We start from the raw sequence: 8,131 nt of genomic DNA on the forward strand, positions 1-8,131 counted from the left end.
GAGTATTTAAAGGAATATTTTACAAGAAGAATTCAAAAACAACTAAAAGCAGCTGAAGATAAAGGTAAATAAAGAAAACAAGTTGAAGACTTTCAAAAATAAAGGAAAAAATGGTAAGTTTCAATTAGATTACTATTTTAGTAGTTATTAAAATGTCACAAAAAATCATGAAAATGCTCCTTCTATTACATTACAAGGTCAAGAGTTTTTCTACATTTTTCATTTGCAACCCCACAAAGTATTTATATATATTCTGGATCGTTATAAATAGCGGAGTCGATATAGCCATGTTCGTCTATCCGTTTGTATGTTGAAATGAACTTTCCGTAGTCCCCAAATAACTTGCATACATGATTCATTCATCAATATATCCGCTATAGACCCGGTTCGGTTGCTATTAAAATCGAGAAAATCCGCCCACAAATGGCTGAGATATAAGGAAAACCAGGACATCCTCGATTTTTGACCTATTTTTTATCTCTATGAATAAAAAATTCCCCGGGAGTTTTTTCCCATTGAAATTGAATAGGAAACATGGGAAAAGGGAAAAAACTTCCGGGGAATTTTTATTCATAATTGGGCTATGGATATGGATATCTAATGATAGATATTTCAAAGACCTTTGCAAGGCCATAATAGTAAGTCGGACATTCAATGAATCAAAATCTGGAAAAAAATTGTTTAAAACATTTTTTTTTAAATTTAACATATATTTTAACAAATAAATTAAAAAAAATGTTTAAATTTAAAATTTTTTTTTTTTAAAATTTTTTAAATTTCAAAATTTTTTTTTTTTAAATTTTTAAATTTCATTTGTTTTATTTGTTAAAATTAAAAATTAAATTAAAAAAAATTTTGAAATTTAAAAAATTTAAAAAAAATAAAAATTTAAAATTTTTTTTTTATTTTAAAGTATAATTTGGTGAAGGGTATTATATAAGATTTGACACAGGGCGGTAGTTCGGCCCCTGTGTGATCTAATGAGCTTTCGTATTGAAAAATAATTTCGATTGCGAAATTATAATAAAATGTAAAACATTTCATGCACGATATCGAATACCAAAAATGACAATAAATTTTATTTGAACACGAATGCGTAATTCGGCCTCAGAATTTTTATGAGTTGCTTTGCCTTTTAAAAACAATCGAGTTTTCATGAAAACAATAACAAAATCTTACTAATATGTATGTAAAGTTTGTATGTATTCCCAAAATAACTTTTGATTTTTTTTGAAAAATAACTTGAAATTTACTCGAATTTAGAAAGGCATTTAAAAGGAATTGTAATATATATTGCTATTGCTTTAGAAGTCTTGTACGTGACCTTCACTTTGAACTATTTCCACATATTTTTGCTGAGAAGTTTATTAGAAGTTTATTAATTTGAATCTAATAAAAAAATTAAGTATATTTCACATCTATTTCTTAATTGTATTAAAAACTTTTGAATCTGATGAAATTTTAGATTGAAAATAAAAAATATAGTTGAGTGTTAACAACATTAAGTAACAATTTTATTTTTTATATTTACAAAATCGATTGTTGGTGCCTTTTTAATTAAAAAAATAATTGTATTGACGAATTTGGTAATTAATATGACAATTGATTTGTCGTAATTTTTTTCTGTATATAATGTGGTTCAAATTCAATTCTTTTTGTATGGCAGATAATGAATGGTAATGTTAGTAAATAATGTTTTTAAAGAGTTTTCTTATACTAATTTAAAAAAATTAAATTTTTTAGTTATAACGATCTTATTATAAATGTGTAATATGCACCCCTGTTCCATATCCTTATTAGACTATTTACACATGTAATTGTTTGCCCCAGTCATAATAAACAAACATATGTACATGTTCCTTCCCATTCGAATTCGCTAATACGCGACTTGACTGTTTATTCATTAAAATAAGTAAACAAACAAATAAAAATATGTAGTAAATATATACATATGTGTGTACATAGTATAGTAGTGTATGTATTAATAAAACAATCAAAATCAATTGCGTGACCATACCGAGAAACATTAGTTAATTATTCATACATACATAAACATAAACTGTATATCATACAATGCGACCGACGACTGCTCTAACAGATAGACAAACAGACTGGGTACTTTAACATAATACCCAACTGGAAATTTACGCCGCTGCTCTCTAAATCGAGTGATTTTAAAAATGAATAATTGTAAAATTTATATTCTGTAAATCATGCAATTTTGTACATTGATTTCGCCTTAAAACGAAAACATTACTGGGTTTATAAAATTTCTCTAATTATGAATATCCATAAATTTCCATATCATGGACCTAGCTATTTGGTTGACCCTTCTTTTGCATTAGACATTTTCCATAAATTCTCATCTGTTCTGTAAATCGAATGGCTTCAAAAGCAAGTAGATTCGATTTAAAAACAATAACGTTCATCAGATTCGGTTTACAGACAAGAGAGAATTGTTTTTATTGGATTGGAAAATTCCGACCAAAAATATGTTTTAAACATATGGGTCGATTATGGATGGCAACCGAACTTCAGGTGCGTTCCATCTGTAATACAACTTAAACAACTGGCAGCTATCATTTCTGTGGCCAAATTGGCAACCAGAAATTTGTGGTTGCCCTCTGGCAACGCAACTGAAGTTCGGTTGCCATCTATAATCGACCCATTATATTCAAATTCAACTATTTGGTATTTAGCTGCCATTTACCGGATATATAATTTTACATTCTTAATAGTTCTAGGGCCGAATTACTGCATTCGATATCGAGTAAAATTAATGTAATTTTCTTATTCACATTCTATTCACCCTTATGTGAATTCAAATGGATTCTGTAATTCTAATATTCGCCACTGTTCTGTAAATCGAGTGATTTCAAAAAAGGTAAATTTTCATAAACGAATAATTGACAAATTTATGTTCTGCAAATCGCACGATTTTGTACATTGAAACAGGTTTATTTACCCCAAAGTAAAAGGAGTAAATCATGTGGATTGTATTTACCATGTGAATTCTTTTGAAAATTGAAAACGTTACTCGGATTCGATTTATAGAACATAGGGGATTATGTTCGAAAATTCGAATTTAAGTTAGAAAATTTTTTATAGCTGTTAAAATAAACTCATAAGAATTCTGCAAAAAAATCGTTTTAGTTTTATTTAATTTATAGCTTATTTACTTATTTTTAAAGCTTTTTTAAAATTTTTTTTTTTTATTTTTATTTTATTATAATCTTCATCATGAGTGGCAACGGTATATATAAGTTGATCATTCCATTTGAATTTCTACATTTTTCATTTGTGACCCTTGGAGTAAATCGGCCCACAAATGGCTGAAATATAAAGAAAAAACCGGGACAACCTCAAATTTTGGCCTATTTTTGATCTATAAATGGATACTAACGGCCGTATCTATAACGAAAAATTAGCCACTGTGTATACATCGCACACAACGATCTGCTAACTAGCAGACCGATTAAGCTTAGCAGAAAGTTAGCAAAGAGTTTATTTATAATGCACTTTTTTCTGTCAATAATTTATATGAAAATCAACTCTGAAAAGTGTGATGTATTGCCAACTATTTAAAAAAAATGAAAAAAAATCAACTCTGATGTATTTCTTGACATTTATATTTAACTTGTTTCCCTCAAATTTTTAAATGTTTCAAGAAGTATAAATAAATATAATTTAATAAATAATAATAATATAATAAATAATTTACTTTTTTCCCACACAAAACTTTTATAATATGTTTATATACAAATTTACTTTGACACAAAACAGCTGTTGATTAAAGACTTAGCAAGTCTTTGATCGTTCGTTAACATGCGTTTAGCGAGTGGATAAGGAATACATTATAAATAACTTGTATGTTAAATCCATGCTAAATTTTGGTTATAAATACGGCTGTAAGTCATTAATATAGACAATATGGATATCTAATGATAGATATTTTAAAGTCCATTCCAACGATTTATATAAGGCTACAGTTATTTGGACCTAAAATGGGTCAAAATTAGGAAAAATAATTTTTTTTAAATTAAAAAACGAATTAAAAAATTTTTTTTTTAAAATACGTTAAAAAATTCGAATTAAAATTCGATATATTCAAGGAGCTCGAAAAAGAAATTAATAAAAAATAGTTTTAAAATAAACTTTGCTTTTAAAATATCAAAATAAACTTTAAATTAAATCAAACATTTTATAATTTATATGATATAAAAAGTTTGATTTAATTTATAGCTTATTTACTTATTTTTAAAGCTTTTTTTAAATTTTTTTTTTTTATTTTTATTTTATTATAATCTTCACCATGAGTGGCAACGGTATATATAGAAGTTGATCATTCCATTTGAATTTCTACATTTTTCATTTGTGACCCTTCGAGAAAATCGGCCCACAAATGGCTGAAATATAAAGAAAAAACCGGGACAACCTCAAATTTTGGCCTATTTTTGATCTATATCTGGATACTAAGTCATTAATATAGACAATATGGATATCTAATGATAGATATTTTAAAGTCCATTCCAACGATTTATATAAGGCTACAGTTATTTGGACCTAAAATGGGTCAAAATTAGGAAAAATATTTTTTTTTAAATTAAAAAAATAATTAAAAAAAACAATTTTGAAAAAAAAAATTTTTTTAAAAAAAATAAAAAAATTGAAAATAAAAAAAAAAATTAAAAAACAATTTTGGTGAAGGGTATATAAGATTCGGCACAGCCTCTTGTTTTTATTATAATTTAGCTATCGAAATTAATTTTCGATTCGAAAGCTCATTCTATTCTGGAATTATGAATTACTATGGTGAAGAAAAGATATTCAATTTCAAAGCACTATGGTTTGCAGATGCCTCCGCTCAAAATTTACTCAATCATGGTTAGAGATGGCTGATGTTGTTGTGCTGAAATTTGAACAAATGTATGAGAATGTTAGAAATTGTCATCAGCTCATTTTAAAAATTCAGACATTCAAATGATTTTTACGAAATTTCCAACTTGGTATGTAACAAGCATGATTGTACCTTCGTGCAGTTACATACAAACAGTCATACATACATGTGCAAACAGACATTTGATTTGATTTTCATTCAATAAAATATGAAATATCACAGTCCCACCAAAAGTCAAAGAAAACAAGATACAACCAGCCAGCCAGCAGCTAACCTACAATGATGATAAAGTGTTCTGTGTATCTGTCACCTTATGAGACCGAAATTGTGTTCCCGAGTGTGTGTGTCAGAGTCAGTCATGTGTCGTCTGACAAAAGTTTATAAAAATGAACGAAATTTTGCTTTTGTTTTCAAACAAACGTTTTGCGCAATTCGCAATTTATTTTTGTATATTTACATTTTATTTTATCGGTGTTGTTGTTATTGTTGTAGCTGTGTTTTTTTTTTTTGTTTTCTTTGTTGTAATGTAATGTAGAGGGGTTGTAATGTATTGTATGTCTATATACTTTTACATACATCCATCCATATACATATATTTAGATATTTGTATGTACATTTGTAATGAGTCCTCGTTCCCACACTTCCATTAAGAAATTGTATACAATCTGTTTGTTAGTTCGTTCGTTGCTTTGTTCGTTCATTCGATGTCTGTTTGTTGGTTCGACATGACTTGAAAATGTTTCTTAATGAGTAGTGGCTGAAATGTGTATGTAAGTGACTAAATAGAGAGTACTTTTCATCTCAATCAGCTAAACTGAAACTGAAATAGGGGGGAAATTGAAATAATATATTTTATTTATTTTTTTTTTTGTTTATACACTTTTATTCAGCATAAAAATTATAATTAACTAACTAAATAGTTTTATTAAAAGATTTACTTAAAAACGCAATTTTTGTTTGTTTATTTATTCAGAGATTAAACAATTATGTACATAAGTAGGTGTTTGTTTAAACCATTATTATTAGCTTGTTTATGTTTTATTTTTCTTGGAGTGTAGTTTTAATTCCATTTTGGGCTCTTCGAATTGGAGCTAATTAGTGCGCACGCGTATAAAGGCTACAAACAAAAACACATGTATCTACATACATAAATATGTATGTACATTTATTTGTCTATCCACAATATACATTTATAAACTGATTTGCAATTGAACAAAAAAACAAAAATATTTTAAAACGATAGACACCGTTTTACTATTGACCCTACTTTACCAACATTAAAAATGTATGTGTCAGCATGATTATTGTTAAATTGCTAGTAATAAAATAAATGTTTTTATTTTCATGTTTACAACTTCTTTAGAGTTTAGTATTTTTTTAGGGGATAGAATTTTTAATGTTGTGTGCAAAATTTTAACCCTCTAAGATCAAAATTTTTTATCATGGCTTATTTGCAACTAATAAATCTCAAGGCAGTTGCATATCACTATATTCTGTAAGCTATTGGATAATTTGTTTATGTAAATCAATTTCGTTTTTAAACGAATTCACATATTTTAGAGTTCTGTAAATCGAATCCACATAATTTTGTTGTTTAACTTTCGAAAACCGCTTGTTTTTGAAATCACACGATTTTCAGATGTACAGGCCTGTCACACATTTTGTTCGGAATGGTTTTAATTCCGTAGTTTTTATTCCGATCGATTTCGTTTTAGGTTCTTCAGATTCCGTGTAACTTATTAATTCAACAAATATTTAATAATTCTGTATTTCTGATTTTAATTTGACAACGTTTTTAATATTAAAACAAAAGTAAAGTTTTTTGTACAGAAATAGATTAAATTTTTTAGAAAATCAAATAATACAAAAAGATATCAATTCCACTTCGAAAACTGAAAGTGGTTTCATTCCGAAAGAAATTTTCGTTTTACTTTTTCTGAAGAAGCAAAATGCTGAATTAATTCCACTTTCGATCGGAATGGAATTCTGTGACAGGACTGATACTTCACTGAATAATTAATCCGACTGAATTTTAAATCAAGAACAGGGGAATATATTTCGATTCTTAAATTCCCATATCGTGGACCTACTTATTGTCCACGATATGGAAATTTAAGAATCGAAATATATTCCCCTGTTCTTTAAACCGAATCCGAGTAATTTTTCGTTTTTAAAACGAATTCACATGATATGGTGCTGTGTAAATCGATCAGATAAGCAAGTAGTCAATGCATCCCTTACATACAGTAATTGTCACTAATGTCTGACCACTTGGCTGACTCCAATTTATAAATTTTGGATCTTTTAACTTGTATGTGCTCTTTGTAGTGCAGGGAGAAGTCAATTGGTTATTTTATACATCCCAGGTAATCTAGCGAGAAGCAATTGTCAGTTAAGTGTCGCTAAGTTATCTAGAGTTTAGCCACTTTAAACGTTTATTTTGTTATGCTCCTTTTTTGTGAGAACTGGTTTTATACAAATTGTGTTGATATAATTTTTACCTATCGTGAAGTCAGTTGTCACTTTAGCGTCTTTAAGTAACCTAGATTGTAGTCACTTTCAATATTTATTTTGTACTGCACTATAGAAAATAGTTATTTTACCCACCAGAAGTAATCTGTTGGAGCTTTGTCGGATGAAGGTTTGTTTAAAAGCAATCGGTTATTGGACTGTTTACGAGATGTCTTTTTAACTGATTATTTGATATCAATTTACATCCGTAATTGTTAGAATAACTAGTTATATAGCTAATCAAGTAGCCAGTTAGGTAGCTAGAAAGGTAACTTACTCTATGTAACCAATATGGGAATCCAATGCGTTGACTACTTTGGACCAGCTATTACACAGTCATTACAATCCAAAGGAGTCATCCTTACTTAAGACATGCATATGTTTAAATAACTAGTCACGTTGCTAGTTATGTAACTAGTTGTCACCCTATTATTCTTCTATAGAATTATTATGTTTCGAATATTTGAAAACTTTGCGGAAGGTTTTTAATTTATAAATTTTACTGTTTCTAAATAAAACATTTTATTTGCTTCATTCTTAGCTGTCATAATTTTGTTCAATAATCTGAATGTGAAGTCATAACAAGCATTACCAGTTCTGGAACTAAGCATTTTAGAGCGAGTCAACAAATTAATGAGATATTACAAATATATGCGAAGTTTTCTAAGTGGAATTGATATTAGTTTGTAATTATTGGATTTCCTCAAATTTTTAAATAATTGC

This window comes from Calliphora vicina, chromosome 2 (assembly GCF_958450345.1).
Source record: "Calliphora vicina chromosome 2, idCalVici1.1, whole genome shotgun sequence".
NCBI lineage: Eukaryota > Metazoa > Arthropoda > Insecta > Diptera > Calliphoridae > Calliphora > Calliphora vicina.